At 47.6% G+C, this 24147-nt stretch overlaps 1 protein-coding gene and 1 long non-coding RNA gene across 2 annotated transcripts in view; both read right to left on the bottom strand.

Moving 5' to 3' along the window:
* LOC143798623 (protein kinase C theta type-like) overlaps positions 1-24147 on the bottom strand; it is a 1028586-nt gene that overhangs the window by 118950 nt on the left and 885489 nt on the right. The gene's annotated exons all lie outside the window — the stretch shown is intronic.
* LOC143762868 (uncharacterized) lies at positions 15476-21094 on the bottom strand. Its single transcript, XR_013212282.1, has 3 exons — positions 21029-21094; positions 16530-16680; positions 15476-16102 (listed from the first exon to the last, which is right to left on the bottom strand). It is a non-coding gene; the product is annotated as an uncharacterized LOC143762868 (long non-coding RNA).

The raw sequence follows: 24147 nt of genomic DNA, 5'->3' as shown, positions 1-24147 counted from the left end.
TCCAACCTCGCTAGCAGGCTCTGAACATTAGCCAAAAGCTCCCTAACCCCAACCGCTTCTCCGCCACCTGCCAAACCGGACCCCACAGCAACGCCCGGCACCCCCTGACCCCCACTCACTGCAGGTGACCACGCATCTGAAGGACAAGAACGAGACACAGACGCATACTCACCGGGCTGCGAGGAATCTGTGGTCCCTCCAGCCGGAGTGCTGGCCTCCAGACGTCCCTGAGCTGGCCACTCCACCACCGGCCCGTCCACCGTGTGTCCTCGGCGCTGACCCTCTGAGGCACTCTGGAAAGCAGCTGATGGAGGGTGCCTATGAATTGGACTCCCCCCGCCTGGAGATCCCGCCGTCTGCGTGGAGGAGCTTGACATGCGCCGCCCGATGTCCGCCGCGCCCGTCGCAGTAGCCGCAAGCCGGCGTCCTCGTGGCCCAGGAACAGGGGAACCCCCCGCAGCCGCTGCAGAGGCCAGCCCGGCGTCATCCTGCCTCAGGCCACCCGCGCTCGTCACCGCCAACGAACCTCCAGACCTGGTTGATCTAGCCGAAGCAGGCCGCGCGGCAGGCACATCACCGCCGCGGCCTCCCGATGCTGCAGGCCCCAGACGCTGCCCGGCGCGTCTTGGCTCCGCCCCCACCGCGCCACGAGGTGAGGGCCTTGCTACCGCCGCTGTGCCCCGTCTAGCGTTCGGATTCCTCCCAGGCCGGGGCCGGACAACCGCTGCACTCACCGGCGCCCGGCCCGGAGGGTCCCGTGAGGGGCTCCTTCGCCTGCGGGGGGCACACGGCCCGGAATCAGGTGACAGCCGCTCGGGGGGCCGCGACCGCCGAGCTCGTCGATCCAAAGGAGGGACCGCAGATACCGACCCTCCACCGCCGCCGCCGACAAGGTGAGCCACCTGCGCTTCCAGCCACCCAGCAGGGCGCGAAGCTGCAGCCGCCCTCAGGCTCTCTAGCACGGCGTCCAAGCTGGCCATGTCGCTTCCAGGAGAGGTGAGCGGGAAACTGCCAGCCCCCACCCCCTGCCCTCTACACTACCCCCCCTTGAGTCAAGCCACCCCCATTAATTTCCCTACAAAACGCCCACCCTCCTCCTCTCCTAATCCATGTCATGATGGCCTTCACTTAGGCCGCGGGGGGAGGGGGGCGGCTCGTTCCGGCCTGTCCTGGTCTTTGTTGTTTCTGTTACAGTGTCCATCTTCTAAGAGGAAAAAATGTGCAGCCAGGCATATGTGGAATTAGTCTGGCTGACAATCACTAGAACACTTTGCTCAGCATTTAGGGTAAATATTCATGCGCTGATTTTTGTAGAAATTTATGCAAATGAAAATCAGTTCTAATTTTCTGAATAAGAATAGATTTGCGGCAGCTCATGGATTTCCGTAAACCCCATTGAGATGAATAAAACAATCTGTTGTGTATATCTATGTGAACCTTAAGGTATGTTCACGCAGAGTTTATGCATGAGGATTTTTTAAGTGAAATATACCCATTGGGTTAGTTTAGGGCTTATGTCCCTAAGGCCGAAGTCACACTAGCGTATAATACGGACGAGTGCTATGCGAGAAAACACCACATAACACTCGGACCAATGTTAATCTATGGGGAAGCTCACATCACCGCCAATGCAAGTGCAGCGCCCCAGAGTCCTGGTCGTTGCAGTACTGTGGCTTCGCCACTAAGGGGAGCCATGGTGCGTTCGATGGCACTGAAGGAGTTCCTCTGATCAGGTATCACAGACACCAATATGTTTCACAGCAGGGCCTCCGGGGGGAGCTAAGGGTGCTATTCATTAGGCCACTCCCCACCATAGTGGGTAAACTGGGGGTCAGGCAGGAAGTTAGAGAGAACGCTGACTGGATTGAATGAAGCAACACCTAGTGAGAGAGGGTGTTGTGGAGGAAGAGACAGTAGGGTCTCTGCCAGGGGTGGGATCCTGGCAGAGGCTTGGCATTGGAAAGAACGTAACGGGACCGTGCCTGCTCAGCATAGCGGCGGTGCCCAAGAAAGGACTAGAAGCGAGATAGATTGTGCTGAGTGAGAAACGAGATCAAGCAGACGGAGAATACCAGCAGGGGTTTTGTTGAAAGAGGCAGCACCTTGCTGAGGCGCATTACCGGTGGCCGGAACGCCGAGGGAGTGGAATAATATACAGCTTTAAGCCATACTCCAAACAGCGGCAGGACAGTCAGTCTCAGGCGGGCTGTCTACCACATATCACCTATGAAGTCTTGGGGGGCAATTGCGGGAGAGGGGCGTCACTAGGGTCCCGGAAGAACTCCAGGCCTACCTGACAAACGGGTGCCGTTCCAACCTGAATAACAGGGAGGGATGGAATAAGAGAGGAACATCTAATCGAGTTGTGAGGGAACTTAAGAAACAGACACAACAGTTGTGGGGTACTTTCCGTGAGCACAGCAGGGAAGGACTACAACACACAGCGCTAAGTAGGAAGGCACTGATTTCCACCTGTGAAGAGAACTCTGGAGGTGCCATTGGACCGGCCGGACTTGCGCAGCCTGGTGAACCGTATTCTGGACTGAGGACTCAGAGATCTCCAGTAAAGAGGTAAAGAGACTGCAACCTGGTGTCCTCGTTATTTACCGCGACCTGCACCCCACAACTGCACCGCTACACCACCGTTATCACCACCTATTTCACCGGACGTCCCCCACTGACGGACAGGGCCACGGACCGGGTCTAGCCACCGTGACAACCCCAGGACTGAGACCTAGAGGCCCGGCTCCGGGTACCCCTCGGCCCTGCAGCGGTGTGGGGGCGCTCCGCACAAGTCTATGGGTGCGAGAAAAAAATCAGACACCACACGGACCATCAGTGTGACTTGCGAGAAATACGCACACATTTTTCTCATTTCAGCCCATTGAGCCATTAAATTCAATGAGGAAAAGCAGTGAAAAATGTAAATCCATACGCATGCCACATACGGATGTCACACGGATACTTAGATGCAAAGAAATCCCATCATCTCATTGCAAACGATTATGGAGCGCCCCCACTGTCGCAGGGCCGTGGGGTACCCGGTACCGGGCCTCTCTGTCTCGGTTCTGGGATTGTCACGGTGGCTAGACCCGGTCCGTGACCCTGCTGAGGGGTGTCCAATGAAAGTTGAGAGTGATAATGTGTGGTGCAGGGTGCGATGAATAACGAGGACACAGGGTTGCAGTCTCTTTACCTCTTTACTGAAGGCTTCAGGATCCTCAATCCAGAGTACTGTTAACAGGGCTGGCTGAGACCGGCCGGTCCGATGGCACCTCCAGAGTTCCCTTTGCAGGTGGAAATCTGTGCCTTCCTTCTAGCGCTTGTGTGTTGTAGTCCTTCCCTGCTGAGCACCACGGGATAGTCCTCACAACTGTTGTGTCTGTTTCTGATGTTCCCTCACAACTGATTCTGATGTTCTTCTCCGTCTCCCAGATGATATGGCTAGGACGCACCCGTATGACGGGTAGGCCTGGAGTTCTTCCGGGACCCTAGAGTCGCCCCTCTCCCACTGTTGCCCCCTATGTCTGCTTAGGTGATTTAGGTGAGACAGCCCGCCTATAACTGACTGTCCTGCCGTTGGTTTGAAGTAAGGCTTGGAGCCAGTACTTCCTCTGCGTTTCCGGCCACCGGCTACACGCCTCAGTAGGATGTTGCCTCGATCTTACAGCACGACTCCTACTGGTGTTTCTCCTTGTTGCGTTGATCTCGTTTCTCACTCAGCACAATAAACCTCGCTTCTTGTCCTTTCTTGGGGTACTGCCGCGATGAAGTGCAGGCGCGGTCCCGTAACGTTCTTTCTGTTCGCTAGGCCTCTGTCAGAATCCCACCCCTGACAGGGACCCCCCTGAATCTTCCCCTGCAACACCCTCTGCCACAGGATGTTGCCTGGTTCCAACCCAGTCAGCTTTCTGTCTCACTTTCTATCTAACCCCCAGTTTTACCAGACTGTGAGGAGTGGCCTAATGCATAGTGCCCTTTGCTCCCCCTGGAGGCCAGACTATGAAGTGTATTGGTGTCTGTGATACCTGGTCAGATGAACTCCTTCAGTGCCATCAGACGTACCATAGCCCCCCTTAGTGGCGGAGCAACAGTACTGCAACGACCAGGTCTCTGGGGCGCTGCAATTACATACAGATCACCAAACGGAGAACATTGCTGCGATTCTCGGGTGAGAGAATCGGACCAATTTTTCATACGGTAAGTGTGACACCGGCCTTAAAGAAACTATTAAAAGTATTACCTCTTAATTTGGCCAGTATCACACCTCTCAATGAACACAATTGGAGGTATCTGTAACAATCTGATGGCTACACTCTTTGATGCCTGAGCACCTACAGAATGTAATAAAACATTAGCTGTGTTAGAAGAACTTGGTCCTTTGCACAGAAGTTTAGGGTTCCAGATAAATACTTATATAGCTCTGGCAAAAATTAAGAGACCACCACATCAAAACCCTTTCATGGGTAGTTCAATCTCCAGACCTGAACCCCATTGAAAACCTCTGGAATATAATCAAGAGGAAAATGGATAATCACAAGCCATCAAACAAAGAACAACTGCTTAAATTTTTGTACCAGGAGTGGCATAAGGTCACCCAAAAGTAGTGTTAAAGGGAAACTGGCACCCCCAAAATCGAAGATGAGACAAGCCCACCGGCATCTGGGGCTTATCTACAGCATTCTGTAATGCTGTAGATAAGCCCCCCGATGTATCCTGAAAGATGAGAAAAAGAAATTAGATTATACTCACCCAGGGGCGGTCCGGTCCGATGGGCGTTGTGGTCCGGTCCGGGGCCTCCCATCTTCTTACGATGACGTCCTCTTCTTGTATTCATGCTGTGGCTCCAGCGCAGGCGTACTTTGTCTGCCCTGTTGAGGGCAGAGCAAAGTACTGCAGTGTGCAGGCGCCGGGAAAGGTCAGACCATTTATCTTTGTCAGAAAAAAAAATACAAAATGTATTGCATGGAAATTCAGAGACATGAAAACCACAATGATGGCACTGTAGGTTCACAACATAACTGCATGCACAGGTAAAAACTACAACCGCCCTCTATTCAAGTTCTATTTCTGTGCCGCTGTTATATCTGTTTCTGGAAAAGCTGGGTGGTAAGAGATATGGCTGCTATCACAGCACTCGCAGGCAATGTTACCCAGCATTCTTAGGCTATGTGCACACGTTGCAGATTTGCCTGCAGATTTTTCTGCACTAAAATCCGCAGCTCTTGGCAGAAAACGCAGGTTCGGTTTTCAGTGCGGTTTTCTATGCAGATTGTCAGCGTTTTTGACATAAATAAATCTTTTGAAACTTGACAAACTTCAGTAACAAAAAAAATAATAAATGATGTAATTTCCTTGTCCAACCCCTTCTTCTTTCATCCTCCATTTTGTGCAAACATAAAAATGAGTGGAAGTAACCAAAGTATGCCGCAGATACAGCTCCGCAGGCTGCATCGGATACTTAAAGGGTATGTGTCCACGTTCAGGATTGCATCAGGATTTGGTCAGGATTTTTCATCAGTATTTGTAAGCCAAAACCAGGAGTGGAACAATTGGAGGAAAAGTATAACAGAAACATATGCTCCACTTTTGCATTTATCACCCACTCCTGGTTTTGGCTTACAAATACTGATGAAAAATCCTGACCAAATCCTGATGCAATCCTGAACGTGGACACATACCCTTATGCTGGGGTTGCTGCTGCAAATCTTGAATAATCATAGACAGCAGGTAAGCTGAAGTGCATTTTTTTTGTTTTTTTTAGCGCTAAACATATTCCGCAGCGCTTTACCGACATCTTTTTTTTTTTTTTTTTTAATTATTTTTCACAGTGTTGTGTTATAAAAAATATATATATTTGTTTTTATTTTAGAGGCAGCAGCAGGAGAGAAGACGTTTACGGAAAAGACTCTGGGTGCACCCGCTTGTCGCTGAACGTGCACAAAAGGGCCACTTTTATGTCCTTTACAGTGATTTGAGGAAGTAAGTTGAAATACATGAAAAGACAAATTAATGTTTTCCCACAAATGTTATGATATGTTACGTAACCATTTTTTTTCTTTTTACATTTTCAGATACCCGGAAAAGTTCATTTCATTCTGCCGTCTATCCAACCCAGCGTTCGACCGACTTCTGGCAATAGTTTCGCCCCATCTCACGCTGCATGACACTTTTATGAGGAAGGCCATCTCTGCTGACGAAAGGCTGCTCATCACCTTGTGGTAAGTAACTAATTTTTGGGTTGAATGTCAGTAGGGCTCTTTCACATGTCAGTGTGTCCGGTATGTGTGATGAAAGTTTTCACATGTCCCGGAGACACTGACAAACTTAGACACAGTCATCTATGCACATGTCAGCGCGTTTTCGTCTGCCGTATGACTGCGGGCACAACACGCGGACATGCTCTTTTTTTCCATTTGCATGTTCAACAAAGTGTCCCGCACACGTGCACACGGAGAACACAGATAAAAATGTCCTCTGTGTGACACACATTGCACTGGTGAAGAAGTGCTACAGGAAGCGCTGTTCCCTGGCGGCAGGTGATGAAGATGCTGTCAGCATTCTTCCCTGCTCTGCATGATTTCAGCGCCATCCGGGAAGAATGGGATTTGTCTTCATCACCTGCCGCCGCTAACTGCGCTTACTGTATTGCATTGATCCCTGCTAGCCATCCGTGTGGGAAGGATTCAGCACATGGGCCGCACACACACATGGACATGGATATCTCTGGTACTGTGTTTTACGGTACCGTATATATCATGTTTAAAACAGACCAGGAAACTGTAAACATTTTTGCTTGCTAGCAGATGTGCCCACTGTATTTTATGCCTGATCTACAGCATTCTATAATTAAGGCCCTGGGTCAGTGGAGATAGCACCCCACACACGGGTATGATCTATCGTGTAATGTTATCCCATCTTGCTGTGTCCAGGTTGTGCGCCTCCCTTCTTGCGATACCACGCTTCTGCGCAAACGTACTTTATTGTCCTGATGAGGATAGAGCTAAGTGCGCAGATGAGCATGCGCTGGGCCTCTCTCCTTTCCTTGTCTTCGCTCACTGCAGGACTTACTTCTGCCCTCAACAGACCGGATTAGTGCGTTGAAGCAAGCAGGAGGGCGGCGTCGTTGGCTAAACATTGGAGTGGCTGGACACGGACCTGCAAGTCCCATCTGATGTGACTGGTGGTTTATTTATTGATACCCTTTGTGTAGTGCCGGGTTGCTATGGGCAGCATTATAGAATGCTTTAGATAAAACATGAAAGGTGCTGGACGCATATTATAGCGCCCATAACTGCTGACATGTTTCATTGTATTTTTGTGTGACATTTCTAATATTCATTTTTGTTGCTTTGCAGATTTTTGGCCACAGGAGAGAGCTATACATCCCTGCACCTCCAATTTAGGGTTGGTAAATCCACCATCTCTAAAATTGTGAGGTGCACATGTACCGTCATCTGGCAGAAGTTGCAGCCCATAATGATGCCTTCCCCAACCGAGGAGACTTGGCTGCAGGTTGCAGCAGGCTTTCAGTCTGTGGCCAATTTCCCAAACTGCATAGGTGCAGTCGATGGTAAACATGTAAGGGTTCAGCAGCCACCACGATCAGGATCACGCTTCTTTAATTATAAGAAGTATTTTTCAGTGGTCCTGATGGCGGTGGCTGATGCCCATTACAAATTTGTTGCCATTGACGTTGGTGCCTATGGTAGTACTGGGGATTCTCGGGTGTTGCGAACGTCACAGATTGGGATGCAAATTCTTCAAGATGGCGGAACGCTCGCAGTCCCAAGACCTTTGCCGTGTTCCACACATCCAGTACCCTTTGTGATGGTATCGGATGAGGCGTTTCCCTTAACGACAACCCTGCTGCGCCCATACCCACGAAGGGGACTGAATGCCCGGCAAAGGATTTTTAATTATCGGCTGAGTCGTGCACGCAGATATGTGGAATGCACCTTTGGGATCATGACTAGTCAGTGGAGGATCTTTCACACACCCATCCAGCTGGATACTGACACCGTTGACACTGTGATTAAGGCTTGCTGTGTACTCCACAACTACGCTCGTGAGTACAACACTGACGTAGATGTGGAGTACCAGCAGCCAGTATTTAATCCAGTGGTCAACGTGGGTCTGGGAAGGCCATCCAACTCGGGTGTGCATGTGAGAGAATCCTTCACTGACTACTTTATGAGTCCTGAAGGTGCCGTGCACTGGCAATACTCCTGTGCTGGTGTTGAGCAGCCTGAGTGTTGTGAATTTGGATTCTGGGCTCCCCCGGTGGCCGCTTGTGGAATTGGACTTGTCATCCTCTTTCCTGTTTCACCTGGTTCCATCAGTAGTGGGTGTCGCTATTTAAGCTCATTTCTCTGGTGGTTTCTTGCCGGTCAACAATGTTATCTGATGCCTCTCAGTGCTTGTTCCTGCTTCTAGACAACTACTAGATAAGTTGGACTTTTGTCCATGTTTTGTTTTGCCTATTTGTTCCAGTTCACAGCTGAAGTTTTGTTACTGTGTCTGAAAGCTCTCGTTGATCAGGGATTGCTACTCTGGCGTTATGAGTTAATGCCAGAGTTTAAGGTAATCTCTGGATGGTGTTTTGTTAGTGTTTTTCTGCTGACCATGAAAGTATACTATCTGTCTTCTGCTATCTAGTAAGCGGACCTCAAATTTGCTAAGACTATTTTCCTGCTGCGTTTGTTGTTTCATCTGAACTCACCGTCATTATATGTGGGGGGCTACTGTCTTCTTTGGAATATTTCTCTAGAGGTGAGCCAGGTCTTATATTTCCCTCTGCTAGCTATTTAGGTCTTAGGCCAGAGCTGGGCATCTAGCGATAAATAGGAAATGCTACCTGGCTATTTCTAGTTGCGCGGCAGGCTTAGTTCATGGTCAGTATAGTTCCATCTTCCGAGAGCTTGTCCCTCTATAGGCTTGCTATGATCTCTGCTTGCAGAGATCATGACAGTTTGACCGGCCATTAAAGTGTTAAAGACCCAGGTTGAGAAAGGAGAGTTATAAGAAGTCTGCTGGAATTTTTTTTTTTTTTTTTTTCTCCTCCAGTCTGCCTTGCTGCAGTCTTTTTTCTCTCTCTCCTCCTAATCTCTGTATACTCTGTGTGCACCTGACAATAATGGATCTCCAGAGTGTAACTGCGGGTTTGAATAATCTCATCACGAAAGTACAAAATTTACAAGATTTTGTGGTACATGCTCCGGTATCTGAACCGAGAATTCCTTTGCCGGAGTTCTTCACAGGGAATAGAGCTAGCTTCCAGAATTTCCGAAATAATTGTAAGCTTTATTTGTCCCTGAAGTCTCGTTCAGCTGGAGACCCTGCTCAGCAGGTTAGGATTGTGATTTCCTTGCTCAGGGGTGACCCTCAAGATTGGGCCTTCTCATTGCCAGCAGGGGATCCTGCGTTACGCGATGTGGATGCGTTTTTTCTGGCCTTGGGCTTGCTTTATGAGGAACCTCATTTGGAACTTCAGGCAGAAAAAACTTTGATGGCACTATCTCAGGGGCAAGACGAAGCTGAAGTTTTCTGCCAAAAATTCCGTAAATGGTCTGTGCTTACTCAGTGGAATGAGTGCGCCTTGGCGGCAACTTTCAGAGAAGGTCTCTCTGATGCCGTTAAGGATGTTATGGTGGGGTTCCCTTTGCCTGCAGGTCTGAATGAGTCCATGACAATGGCTATTCAGATTGATAGGCGTCTGCGGGAGCGCAAACCGGTGCACCATCTGGCGGTGTCTATGGAAAAGACGCCAGAAAGTATGCAGTGTGATAGAATTCTGTCCAGGAGCGAGCGACAGAATTTTAGACGGAAGAATGGATTGTGTTTCTATTGTGGGGATTCTACTCATGTTATATCAGCATGCTCTAGGCGTACAAAGAAGCTTGATAAGTCTGTTTCCATTGGCACCATTCAGTCTAAGTTTATTTTGTCTGTAACCCTGATTTGCTCTTTGTCATCCATTGCCACGGACGCCTATGTTGACTCTGGCGCCGCTCTGAGTCTTATGGATTGGTCCTTTGCCAATCGTTGTGGTTTTGATTTAGAGCCTTTGGAGACTCTTATTCCTCTGAAGGGGATTGACTCCACCCCATTGGCTAATAATAAACCACAATACTGGACACAAGTAACCATGCGTATCAATCCGGATCACCAGGAGATTATTCGTTTCCTGGTGCTGTATAATTTACATGACGATTTGGTACTGGGATTGCCATGGTTGCAGTCTCACAACCCAGTCTTGGACTGGAGAGCAATGTCTGTGTTGAGCTGGGGATGTAAGGGTATTCATGGGGACGTACCTTTGGTTTCTATTTCGTCGTCCATTCCCTCTGAAGTCCCTGAGTTCCTCTCTGATTATCAAGACGTCTTTGACGAACCCAAGCTTGGGTCGTTACCTCCGCACCGTGAGTGCGATTGTGCCATAGATTTGATACCGGGTTGTAAATATCCAAAAGGTCGTTTGTTTAATTTGTCTGTGCCGGAACATGCTGCTATGCGGGAATATATAAAGGAGTCTTTGGAAAAGGGACATATTCGTCCATCTTCTTCTCCCTTGGGAGCTGGGTTTTTCTTTGTCTCAAAAAAAGACGGCTCTTTGAGACCATGTATTGATTATCGGCTTCTGAATAAGATCACTGTTAAGTATCAATACCCATTGCCATTGCTTACTGATTTGTTTGCTCGTATAGAGGGTGCTAAGTGGTTCTCTAAAATTGATCTTCGTGGGGCGTATAATTTGGTGCGGATCAGGCAGGGGGATGAGTGGAAGACCGCATTTAATACGCCCGAGGGCCACTTTGAGTATTTGGTCATGCCTTTTGGTCTTTCTAATGCCCCTTCAGTTTTCCAGTCTTTTATGCATGATATTTTCCGCGATTTTCTGGATAAATTTATGATAATATATCTGGATGATATTCTGATTTTTTCTGATGACTGGGACTCTCATGTCCAGCAGGTCAGGAGAGTTTTTCAGGTTCTGCGGTCTAATTCTTTATGTGTGAAGGGGTCTAAGTGCGTTTTTGGGGTCCAGAAAATTTCCTTTTTGGGGTATATTTTTTCTCCCTCTTCCATTGAGATGGATCCCGTCAAGGTGCAAGCTATTTGTGACTGGACTCAGCCCTCCTCTCTTAAGGGTCTTCAGAGATTTTTGGGCTTTGCCAACTTTTACCGCCGATTTATTGCTGGTTTTTCGGATGTCGTTAAACCACTGACTGATTTGACCAGACAAGGCGCTGATGTTGCTAATTGGTCCCCTCATGCTGTAGAGGCCTTTCAGGAGCTTAAGCGCCGTTTTGCCTCTGCCCCTGTGTTGCGTCAGCCTGATGTGAATCTGCCTTTTCAGGTTGAGGTTGACGCTTCGGAGATCGGAGCTGGGGCAGTGTTGTCGCAGAAAGGTTCCGACTGCTCCGTCATTAGGCCTTGTGCCTTCTTTTCTCGCAAATTTTCGCCCGCAGAGCGGAATTATGATGTTGGGAATCGGGAGCTTTTGGCCATGAAGTGGGCGTTTGAGGAGTGGCGCCATTGGCTCGAGGGGGCTAGGCATCAGGTGGTGGTATTGACTGACCACAAAAATTTGATTTATCTTGAGACTGCCAGACGCCTGAATCCTAGACAGGCGCGCTGGTCTTTATTTTTTTCTCGCTTTAATTTTGTGGTGTCATACCTACCGGGTTCTAAGAATGTTAAGGCAGATGCCCTTTCTAGGAGTTTTGACCCGGACTCTCCTGGTAATTCTGAACCCACAGGTATCCTTAGGGAGGGAGTAATTTTGTCGGCCGTTTCCCCTGATCTGCGGCGGTCCTTGCAAGAGTTTCAGGCGGATAGACCGGATCGTTGTCCGCCTGATAGACTGTTTGTTCCGGATGATTGGACCAGCAGAGTCATCTCTGAAGTACATTCTTCTGCATTGGCAGGTCATCCCGGAATTTTTGGTACCAGGGATTTGGTGGCAAGATCCTTCTGGTGGCCTTCCCTGTCACGAGATGTGCGAGTCTTTGTGCAGTCATGTGACGTTTGTGCTCGGGCCAAGTCTTGTAGTTCTCGGGCTAGCGGACTGCTGTTGCCCTTGCCTATTCCTAAGAGGCCTTGGACACACATCTCGATGGATTTTATTTCAGATCTGCCTGTTTCCCAGAAGATGTCTGTCATCTGGGTGGTCTGTGACCGTTTCTCTAAAATGGTCCATTTGGTTCCTCTGCCCAAGTTGCCTTCTTCTTCTGAGTTGGTTCCTCTGTTTTTTCAGAATGTTGTCCGATTGCACGGTATTCCTGAGAATATTGTTTCTGACAGAGGTACCCAATTTGTGTCTAGATTTTGGCGGGCATTCTGTGCTAGGATGGGCATAGATTTGTCTTTTTCATCTGCTTTTCACCCTCAGACTAATGGCCAGACCGAGCGGACTAATCAGACCCTTGAGACATATCTGAGGTGTTTTGTCTCTGCTGACCAGGATGATTGGGTTGCTTTTTTGCCATTGGCAGAGTTCGCCCTCAATAATCGGGCCAGTTCTTCCACCTTGGTGTCCCCGTTTTTCTGTAATTCGGGGTTTCACCCTCGATTTTCCTCCGGTCAGGTGGAATCCTCGGATTGTCCTGGAGTGGATGCGGTGGTGGAGAGATTGCATCACATCTGGGGGCAGGTTATGGACAATTTGAAGTTGTCCCAGGAGAAGACTCAGCGTTTTGCCAACCGTCATCGTCGTGTTGGTTCTCGGCTTTGTGTTGGAGATTTAGTGTGGTTGTCTTCTCGTTTTGTCCCTATGAGGGTCTCTTCTCCTAAGTTTAAGCCTCGGTTTATCGGCCCTTATAGAATATTGGAGATTCTTAATCCTGTTTCTTTCCGCTTGGACCTCCCTGCGTCCTTTTCCATTCATAACGTTTTTCATCGGTCGTTATTGCGCAGGTATGAGGTGCCTGTTGTACCTTCAGTTGAGCCTCCTGCTCCGGTGTTGGTTGAGGGTGAGTTGGAGTACGTTGTGGAGAAAATTTTGGACTCTCGTGTTTCCAGACGGAAACTCCAGTATCTGGTCAACTGGAAGGGTTACGGCCAGGAGGATAATTCTTGGGTCAATGCATCTGATGTTCATGCTTCTGATCTTGTTCGTGCCTTCCATAGGGCTCATCCTGGTCGCCCTGGTGGATCTGGTGAGGGTTCGGTGCCCCCTCCTTGAGGGGGGGGTACTGTTGTGAATTTGGATTCTGGGCTCCCCCGGTGGCCGCTTGTGGAATTGGACTTGTCATCCTCTTTCCTGTTTCACCTGGTTCCATCAGTAGTGGGTGTCGCTATTTAAGCTCATTTCTCTGGTGGTTTCTTGCCGGTCAACAATGTTATCTGATGCCTCTCAGTGCTTGTTCCTGCTTCTAGACAACTACTAGATAAGTTGGACTTTTGTCCATGTTTTGTTTTGCCTATTTGTTCCAGTTCACAGCTGAAGTTTTGTTACTGTGTCTGAAAGCTCTCGTTGATCAGGGATTGCTACTCTGGCGTTATGAGTTAATGCCAGAGTTTAAGGTAATCTCTGGATGGTGTTTTGTTAGTGTTTTTCTGCTGACCATGAAAGTATACTATCTGTCTTCTGCTATCTAGTAAGCGGACCTCAAATTTGCTAAGACTATTTTCCTGCTGCGTTTGTTGTTTCATCTGAACTCACCGTCATTATATGTGGGGGGCTACTGTCTTCTTTGGAATATTTCTCTAGAGGTGAGCCAGGTCTTATATTTCCCTCTGCTAGCTATTTAGGTCTTAGGCCAGAGCTGGGCATCTAGCGATAAATAGGAAATGCTACCTGGCTATTTCTAGTTGCGCGGCAGGCTTAGTTCATGGTCAGTATAGTTCCATCTTCCGAGAGCTTGTCCCTCTATAGGCTTGCTATGATCTCTGCTTGCAGAGATCATGACACCTGAGCAGCAGAGAAGGATGGAAGAACATTGACCGACCAATAAAAGATGGCAAGATCTATACCAAAAGCTAGAAGAAGTCAAGATCCCTATTAATCGAATTCAAGATCGATATTCAATTTTGTTTATTGTTATTTTTTTGGGAACAAAAAAATTAATTATTATTTCTGGTTAATAAAAAAAATTAATTGTTACTTTCATGTGGTTATTTTTCAATCAAATAAGTGTTGTTTGTAGAAAATGTTTAATGATTGATTCTTCTCCATCCCATTGTCCAGTGCCCATACACCCATCACACTATCTCCATCCCATAGTCCAGCGCTCATATACCCATGACACCGTCCAACATAGAGGCCTTGTCCGCTAACTACGTTAAGTATATAAAAATCAGAGATGACATTTTATCAACATTAATTTATTTAACAAACAAATAAATTTTGACAAACAGTTGTCAATATTTTTTCAATATGAAAAACAGAATTGGGCGGCAACGTGCCCTGTGAAACTATAAATTTTTGGAAAAACAATTGCATCTTAATGCAAGTAGGTGTATTCCTGCGAATACCCATAGGAGCTAGCTGGGTCTGTACAGAAATTTGGATTTGGAGATGGTCCCAGGCGTGTGTTTCCGCCTTCCGAATAATTTATGGCCGGTTGGTTGTAGGAAGGCGTTGTAGCTTGTGGTTCCCTGGGTTTCGGTCGTGGCCGAAAGAGTCCAAAAACCCCCATCAAAACATCCTCCTAAGGCCTGTCCCACACGTCCAGGTACAGTAATTCCAGTACCGGAAAAATCGGTACCAGAGTTATCCGTGTCTGTGTGCTCACGTGGCACATGAGTGTGGCACACGTGCAGCAGCCGTGTGCCGCCCGTATGCCGACTGGGTACCACATGGACTGTGCAGGAGACAGCGCTAGAGATAAGTGCTGTCCCCTGCATCTGGTGCTGAAGCCGCCATTCATTTCTTCTCTCCAGCAGCGTTCACTGGAGAGAAGAAATGAAAAACCTTTTTTTTTTTTTTGTTAAAATAATGTTCCCGGTAATAAAACCCCCTCCCACCCCCTGTGCGCCCGCCCGCTGGAAAGAAAATACTCACCCAGCTCCCTCGATGCGTCCTCTCAGCGTCGCAGCCTGTCCTGTATAAGCGGTCACGTGGTACTGCTCATTACAGAGATGAATATGCGGCTCCACCCCTATGGGAGGTGGAGCCGCATATTCATCTCTGTAATGAGCGGTACCACGTGACTGCTCATACAGGACGAGCTGCGACGCTGAGAGGATGCATCGAGGGAGCTGGGTATTTTCTTTCCAGCGGGCGGGCGCACAGGGGGTGGGAGGGGGTTTTATTACCGGGAACATTATTTTAACAAAAAAAAAATTTTCATTTCTTCTCTCCAGCGAACGCTGCTGGAGAAGAAATGAATGGCGGCATCAGCACCACAAGCTGGGGGGACAGCGCTTACTGTAGCGCTGTCTCCTGCATGGCACACGGACGGCACACGGAAGGCATCCGTGTGCGGTACGTGTTTTACACGGACCCATTGACTTTAATGGGTCCGTGTGATCCGTGCGTTCCCACAAACACTGACATGTCTCCATGTTTTTCAAACGGACACACGGTCCGTGAAAACACGCCGACATGTGCAGAGACACATTGATTTTAATGTGTCTACGTGAGTCAGTGTCTCCGGTACGTGAGAAAACTGACACCTCACGTACCGGAATCACTGACGTGTGAAACCGGCCTAAGACTGAATTGGAGCAGGGTCCTCCAAAGCGGTGAGGGACGTTTGGCACATAGACATAAAGAGAGACTGCCTATCCGGTGGCAGTGACCGAGCCTTGCGTGCAATGGTCAAAGCAAAAAAATCACATTGGTCCTCAGTTGAGGATTTTTTCAGTAAATCAAGTGTGTCACTAGCAATCTGCTCAGTTTTATCCTCTTTTTTTTTTTTTTACTGGACTCTCTTGCCACCGGATAGGCAGCTCTCTTCTCCGTTACCACAGCTTCTGTTGAACCAGATGATCCAACAGCTGCTGAAGTTGATGTGCCTGCAGCAGCTGCTGAACATGTGGCACCAGCAGAAGCTGTGGTAACAGATGGAGAAATTATCCCTCCCGCTCCAGAAGAACCGCCTGCTTCATCTTCGGAGGTGTCATCCACAGGAGGCGGGAAAGGTTGCCCTCAGTCCTGTGTGAGAAAAGGAAAAAAATAATTAATTATGACCGCTGCGGAGGAGCAACATTTTTGGGACAGCATAAAGGCTGCTTCGTCCAAAACGCTGTTCACTTTTCTGCATGTGTGCTGATAATGCATGTTTTCATTTAACACATGCGTTATCACCACATGCTATCCACACAATGTGCTAGTTATCTTGCGCAGTCAAAGTGCCAACACAAGATAAATAGACATGGTATGGTGCCATAGGTCTCACAACTCCATCTTTGGAATCATAGTGCAGACAGGATTTCTGAAAATCCTCTCTTCACTATGGTATAACATCTGGATGCTGTGTATTGAACGCTGCGGCAGGACACAGCGTTCAATACGCAGCCAACTGTGCTACACCACATGGCAACATTGATGAGGCTACATATATTAGTGGTTTATAACATACCTCCGCAAAGTCCGGCCTGTCATCAGGAATTACAGCTCGTCATAAAAGGGGAATGTTTTACGGCTTGGGGATGATCCACTTCGGTCACAGGAATTTATAAATTTGTTAAACCGGTCCCTCACCGACCTCCATCTTTGCTTTACATGTTTTTCTAAGGAAAAAAAAAATAAATATATATATATATATATATATATATATTGTCAAAGTAAATTTATAATAAACTCTAATACTAATCGGTAACATAATTAACAATTTCCAATTGGCTGGCAATGGACAGGGAATCCCACTCGGGATAAAGGTCCCTCAAAATCTTGGTCCAGCAATGGTCACGATAATATTTGTCTTTATAGGACACACCTGCGGCATCCCAAATAGCAGGTATATCACGAACCTACAATGAATAGAATAGTGTCATTACATACTATATCCAACTGCTAAGTAATCTTAAAGGGAACCTGTCACCCCCAAAATTGAAGATGAGCTAAGCCCACCAGCATCAGGGGCTTATCTACAGTATTCTGTAATGCATTCTGTAATGCTGTAGATAAGCCCCCGATGTATCCTCAAAGATGATCAAAAGAGGTTAGATTATACACACCCAGGGGCAGTCCCAGTCCGATGGGCGTCGCGGTCCGGTCCAGCGTCTCGCATCTTGTTGTGATGACGTCATCTTGTATTCACGCTGCGGCTCCAGCGCAGGCGTACATTATCTCCCTGTTGAGGGCAGAGCAAAGTACTGCAGTGCGCAGGCGCCGTGAAAGGTCAGAGAGGCCCGGCACCTCCGCACTGCAGTACTTTGCTGTGCCCTCAACAGGGAGATAAAGTACGCCTGCGCCAGAGCCGCAGCATGAATACAAGAGGACGTCATCATAACAAGATGGGAGACGCTGGACCAGACCGCGACGCCCATCGGACCGGTACCGCCCCTGGGTGTGTATAATCTAACCTCTTTTGATCATCTTTGAGGATACATCGGGGGCTTATCTACAGTATACCAGAATGGGTAGATAAGCCCCTGATGCTGGTGGGCTTAGCTCTACTTCCATGTTGGAGGTTTGAGGTTTCCTTTACAGCAAAAATGTAAAAAAATTTGGGTATATATTAATATCACCCCTACCCTAACCCAAAGTCAAACAAGCAAGGCAAACACCAAATTATGCCAGTTTCACACGTCAGTGGCTCGGGTACGTGTGGTGACAGTTTCCTCACGTACCGGAGACAATGAAACACGTAGACACATTAAAATAAATGTGTCTCTGCAGATGTCAGTGTGATATCACGCACCGTGTGTCCGTTTGCAAAACACGGAGACATGTCTGTGTTTGTGGGAGCGCACGGATCACACGGACCCATAAAGTCAATGGGTCCGTGTAAACGCGTACCACACACGGATGCTGTCTGTGTGCCATCCGTGTGCTGTCCGTGTGCATTTTTCCTGTCATCGTGTTAACATTTAATTGTTGCTGTATACAGAGGCGTAGCTAGGATTTCAACTTAGGGGGGGCGAAACATCTGAGTGGGCCCCTAACCAGCTAAAGCTGATTACAGCTACGGTTGCACACTCTAATTGTGAATATACTGTAGGGGAACGTCAGAATATGACCCTACTGTTATTGAAAATAAATCTATATACAAAAACGAACATAGACTTTACCGCCATATTGTGACCATATGCAACTTTGATGGTCACAATACTCTGAGTGCCTCTATAACAATAATGCTTAAGTGCCCACTTAACATTTAATAATGTCCCTAGGTTCCCCCATGTACTGCTCCATTATACACAGTATGGTGAGCTTAAAGCTTCCCTATACACAGTCTAAGGCCCCCACAGCTCCCCTATACACAGTATGATGATTCTATAACTCCCCTATACACTGTATGATGTTCCCACTGCTCCCCTTTACACAGTATGATGTTCCCACAGCTCCCCTATGGATAGTATGAGCCCAATGCTCCCCTTTACACAGTATCAGTATAATGCTAACAGAACTCCATTATAGAAAGTATAATGCCCCCCAGAGCTCCCCTATATACAGTGTAATGGGCCAACAGCTCCCATATGCACAATTTAATGCCTTCACAGTTCCATAAAAACACAGTACGGTGGGTCCACAGCTCCCATATGCACAATATGCCTTCACAGTTCCCTATACACAGTATGATGGGCCCACAGCTTCCTTATACACAGTATGATGGGCCCGCAGCTTCCTTATACACAGTATGATGGGCCCGCAGCTCCCTTATACACAGTGTGATGGGACTAAACAAAGAACAAAGATATGCACAAAAGTGGGATCAACCATCAATATTAAATTTTATTACATATTCAATCAAAAAAGGACAACAACAAAGACACATAGTATAAAAACATTTAAAAGAAAAGACCAACCCAGGTCCCCCCTAAATAGTCCTATATGGCATAATGGCATACAGAGTGGATACAGATAGGCGATACATGAAATCAAATAGTTAACAGCCTATCCTGCCAGCCAACCTCAGCCTTAAGCTACCAATTTGCATAGATACTAATAAACCACAAACATGTTAAACATATAAAACAGGAGCAGACCATATAAGAGGTAAAAAAAATTTTTTTTTAAAAGGGGAGAGAAAAATCCTAAACCCTATGGTATATTGCAGGTCTGCCCTAATCCCAATAGATTCAATAGCCTAAGATGTTTGCCCTAAGCCTTGTGCATATAAGCATGGCCAGGAGGGTATCCAAGTTGTGCAAATGGCAAAGCTAAGGTGCATGTAGATATTACCAGAAAAGGTCCATAAGGGGGGAGAACTGAGGCCCCACGCGTATCGACGCTGCTAGAGCGTCTTCATCAGGGGAAGGTTGTAAAGGATATGTCCAAAGTGTGTCCCTTATATATACATATAAACAAGAAATATGAATCACCTGTGAAGAGGCCGTGGCGTGCACAATCAGTCTTACGGCTATTGAATCTATTGGGATTAGGGCAGACCTGCAATATACCATAGGGTTTAGGATTTTTCTCTCCCCTTTAAAAAAAAAAATTTAATGCCTGGGTTGGTCTTTTCTTTTAAATGTTTTTATACTATGTGTCTTTGTTGTTGTCCTTTTTTGATTGAATATGTAATAAAATTTAATATTGATGGTTGATCCCACTTTTGTGCATATCTTTGTTCTTTGTTTAGTTCTTTCATGGTATTATATGCACGTGGTTGATCCCTGACCTATTATTGCTGTGTGGTGCCCGCCACTCTCTCTTTGTTGTACACAGTGTGATGGGCCCACAGCTCTTTTATACACAGTATGATGGGCCCGCAGCTCCCTTATACACAGTATGATGAGCCCGCAGCTCCCTTATACACAGTATGATGTGTCCACAGCTCCCTTATACACAGTATGATGGACCCGCAGCTCCCTTACACACAGTATGATGGACCCACAGCTCCCTGTCATGATTTGGATGCCCCGGTCATTTACTCATCCTCCGGCGTATTCACTATTTTGTGGCACTCAAACTTGTGAGTGCAGCTTCTGACTGGCCAGAAGTTAGAAGCTATGTCACAAGCGCTCAATGTAAGATTATGAGGCTATGTGCACTTGTTGCGGATTCGTGTGCAGATTTACCGCGAATTTCCTGTGTTTTTTGTGCAGATTTCACCTGCGTTTTACCGCCTGCGGAATCCTATACAGGAGCAGGTGTAAAACGCTGCGAAATCCGCAAATAGAATTGACATGCTGCGGAAAATACAATGCAGCGTTTCCACGCGGTATTTTCCGTACCATGGGCACTGCAGATTTGGTTTTCCATAGGTTTACATGGCACTATAAACCAGATGGAAAACTGCTGCGGATCCGCACCATGTGCACATAGCCTGAGAGTGAGAAAGAGGCCAGAACGAGGCTCCCACAGACTCACATTGATTAGAGACCTCTGCGCTGCTCCATGAAACACTGGAGCCTCGGACAGGCCACAAACTGCAGGAGACGGAGCCGAGCAGAGACAAAAACAGATGAAAACGCCAGAAGGTGAGTATCAGACAGGGGGCAGGGGATGGGGATTTTCAGCTCCGCTCCAGCAGTGAAATAAACAATAATGCTGGAGTGGTGCTGTAAATGTGATGCAGCTCTTGGTTACTGTATGGGGGCTCCTTATACTAATACTCATAAAAGACCCAGGTGGTACGTATCAAAAGCCCCCTACCCCCCCATCTCCAGCCTCCCCAGACAGCAAATATTACATGTGATGGATCACATATAATATCATAACAAAACATTATAATATTCAGCCCCCAGTGACATGTCCCCCTCCTCCACTTCAGCCCCAATACCCCCATCGTCTCACATCCACCCCTCAGTGCCCTGTCCCACCTTCTGCCCTCACAACACCCCCATGGTCTTACATTCACCCCCCAGTGTCCTGTCCCCCCTCACTCACTTTCAGCCCCCACAATACCCCAATAGTCTCATAGTGACATACCTGAATTTAATAAACCTAAAATGTTCCATCCCCACTTACTGATAACGTTTGCAGTGCACTGTAGGCAGGACCAGGAAGTGTGAGTGAAATGCAAGTTGTGGGCACTAGGACCCAGCGTGCCTGAGCCAATCCCAGCGTGCACAGAGTGAAGAAAACTGCAGCCAGGAAAAGCTTCATGATCAGGTCAGACGGGCGACACCATTCACTGCAGGAGGGAGACTGCAGCCGGTCACTGTGCTAGCAGCCTGCAGAGTCTCCGTCAGACGGGAGCAGACAGTATACTGCTCTGCTCCTATGCGGTGTTCTGCCTCAACACAGAAGTGGCCCTGCCCTGGCTCCCGGTGGGCCCCTTCATGTGACAGGGCCCGGGGCGATGGCCCCCTCTGCCCCCCCAGTAGCTACGCTACTGGCTGTATACGAACACGGAAACACGCACAGCACACAGACACAAAAGCAGACACACGGACATCACACGGATCCCACACACGGGACCCCAAAAAAAAAAAAAAAAAAAAAAAAGACGTAGGGTCCCCCTATATTTTTTGGCCAGAAAGGCTAGGCAGACAGCTGCGGACCAATATTTGTTGCCAGGGAAGGGGTTAAAATACCCATGGATCTTCCCAGGCTATTAATATCAGCCCGTAGCTGTCTGCGTAGCCTTTCTGGCAATAAAATATAGGGCCCCCCCCCAAAAAAAAAGACGTAGGGTCCCCCTATATTTTTTGGCCAGAAAGGCATAGGCAGACAGCTGCGGACCAATATTTGTTGCCAGGGAAGGGGTTAAAATACCCATGGATCTTCCCAGGCTATTAATATCAGCCCGCAGCTGTCTGTGTAGCCTTTCTGGCTATAAAATATAGGGGGCCCCCCAAAAAAAAGACATAGGGTCCCCCTATATTTTTTGGCCAGAAAGGCTAGGCAGACAACTGCGGACCAATATTTGTTGCCAGGGAAGGGGTTAAAATACCCATGGATCTTCCCAGGCTATTAATATCAGCCCGCAGCTGTCTGCGTAGCCTTTCTGGCTATAAAATATAGGGGACCCCCAAAAAAAAATTACGTAGGGTCCGCCTATATTTTTTGGCCAGAAAGGCTACGCAGACAGCTGCAGGCTGATATTCATAGCCAAGGAAGGGGCCATGGATATTTGCCCCCCCCCGGCTACAAATAACAGCCCACAGCTGCCCCAGAAATGGCGCATCTGTAAGAGCTTCACAAAGCAGTCTATGCTGCAACGCCCTACATCTCCTACTCCTCCCTGTCTACCACCGTACTCGTCCTTTACATAGTGATGCACCGCACTACATGTCCTCAACTGTCTACCACCCTAATGTCCTCTCCACAGTGAGGCAACACTCTACATTTCCTCCTTATCCCTGTCTACCACCCTACCTATCCTCTCCTCAGTGCTGCACCACCCTAGACCTCCTCCTCATCCCTGTCTATCACCTTACCCGTCCTCTCCACAATGCTGCAACACCCTACAACGCTACCTATCCTATCCACAATGCTGCACCACTCTACATCTCATCCTCAATCCCTGTCTACCACTGTTCCCTTCCTCTCCACAGTGCTGCACCTCCCTACTTCTCCTCATCATTGGTTTACCACCCTACCCATCCTCTCCACAGTGCTGCACCACCATACATCTTTTCATCCCTGTCTACTATCCTACCCACTCTTTCTATAGTGCTGCACCTCTCTAAATCTTCTCCTCATCCCTGTCTACTACTCTACCCCTCCTTTCCAAACCTCTGAAACCAAAAATTGAAGCTCGAGGGAGATAATTTGCATATTCCTAGTGCATTCTGGGAAGAGTGAAGAGTCGCCGCGAGTCTGAGGATCTTTGGGTGTAGCTGGATCAAGCTGCTTGGAGGAAATCATCAAACTGTGAGCCGGCTTTACAGCGATTTCACAGAAATTTACTTTGTTCAACATGGAGAAGGAGATTACCCATGTTGTGTGCTGCAATGTGTGCTATATGTTTACAGACTTGCCAGAGGAAAAGACAAACTTTATGTGCCAGAAAATCAAGCTTGTGACTCTGTGAGGGTATGTGCACACTTTGCGGATTAGCCTTAGGAATTTCTGCTGCAGATTCTTCCCTCTCTTTTGATGCGTTTTTGATGTGTTTTTTCCATGCGGATTTGTATGCGTTTTTGAAAGCTAAATAAAGATCTATTATTGACAAAAAAAGATTTGTGATGTAATTTCTTGTCCACCTCCTCTTTTACATTTGTCCAACCCACACTCCATTACACACAGATAGACAGACAGACAGACAGACAGAAGGAATGAGATAGATAGATAGAAGGAATGAGGCCGGCGTCACACTAGAGAGTTTTACGGACGCAAAAACAACGCATTGCACACGGACCAATGATTCTCTATGGGGCAGCTTCTATCTGCCGTATATTTCGCAGTCGCACGGGCGTAGAAAATCGCAGCATGCTGCGTTTGTCAGCGTATTGCGCAAACATTCCGCCAATGAAAGTCTTGCCAACCTTGCCAACGGATTACATACAGAACACTGTTTTGGGAACATTTCTGCGTATTGCGCCCGTAAAAAAAGGACCGTTGTTTCCTACGCCAAGTGTGACCCCGGCCTGAGATAGATAGAAGGAATGAGATGGATAGATGTAGATACATATATGGATAGTTGGGCTACTTTCACACATCAGTTTGTTTCTGTCAGACAGGATCCGGCAAATTTTGGAAAAAACGGATCCGATGCAAATAGTGAAAAACTGATGCAACTGATCCGTTTGTTTTTTTTTTTAAAAAGAGAGAGCGAACGGAAAATGTGCATGATTTGAATGGAAGCATGCATGAAAAAATGGATTCGGAGGCCGGATTCATCATTTCACATCTCAGTGTCATACGTTTTTCGCCGGATCTGTCGCTGTGCGTTTTTTCACCGAACAGAAAAAATGTTCCTCTGTATGTGTTTTACGTCCGGCGGAAACAGCTTTTTTGACGGATCCGGCAAAAAACGGATGAAACATGTGGCCATCAGGTGCAATCCGGCGCTAATACAACTCTATGAGAAAAAACGGATCCAGCAGAAAAAAAAACGGATCAGTTTTTTCAAAACTCGCCGGATTGTGCCTGACGGCAAAAACCTGATGTGTGAAATTAGCCAGATAGATATATGGATA

The sequence above is a fragment of the Ranitomeya variabilis genome, chromosome 1, assembly GCF_051348905.1.
Source record: "Ranitomeya variabilis isolate aRanVar5 chromosome 1, aRanVar5.hap1, whole genome shotgun sequence".
Taxonomy (NCBI): domain Eukaryota; kingdom Metazoa; phylum Chordata; class Amphibia; order Anura; family Dendrobatidae; genus Ranitomeya; species Ranitomeya variabilis.
The sequence above is the reverse complement of the archived record's forward strand: the minus strand, read 5'-3'. Positions and strand labels throughout refer to the sequence as shown.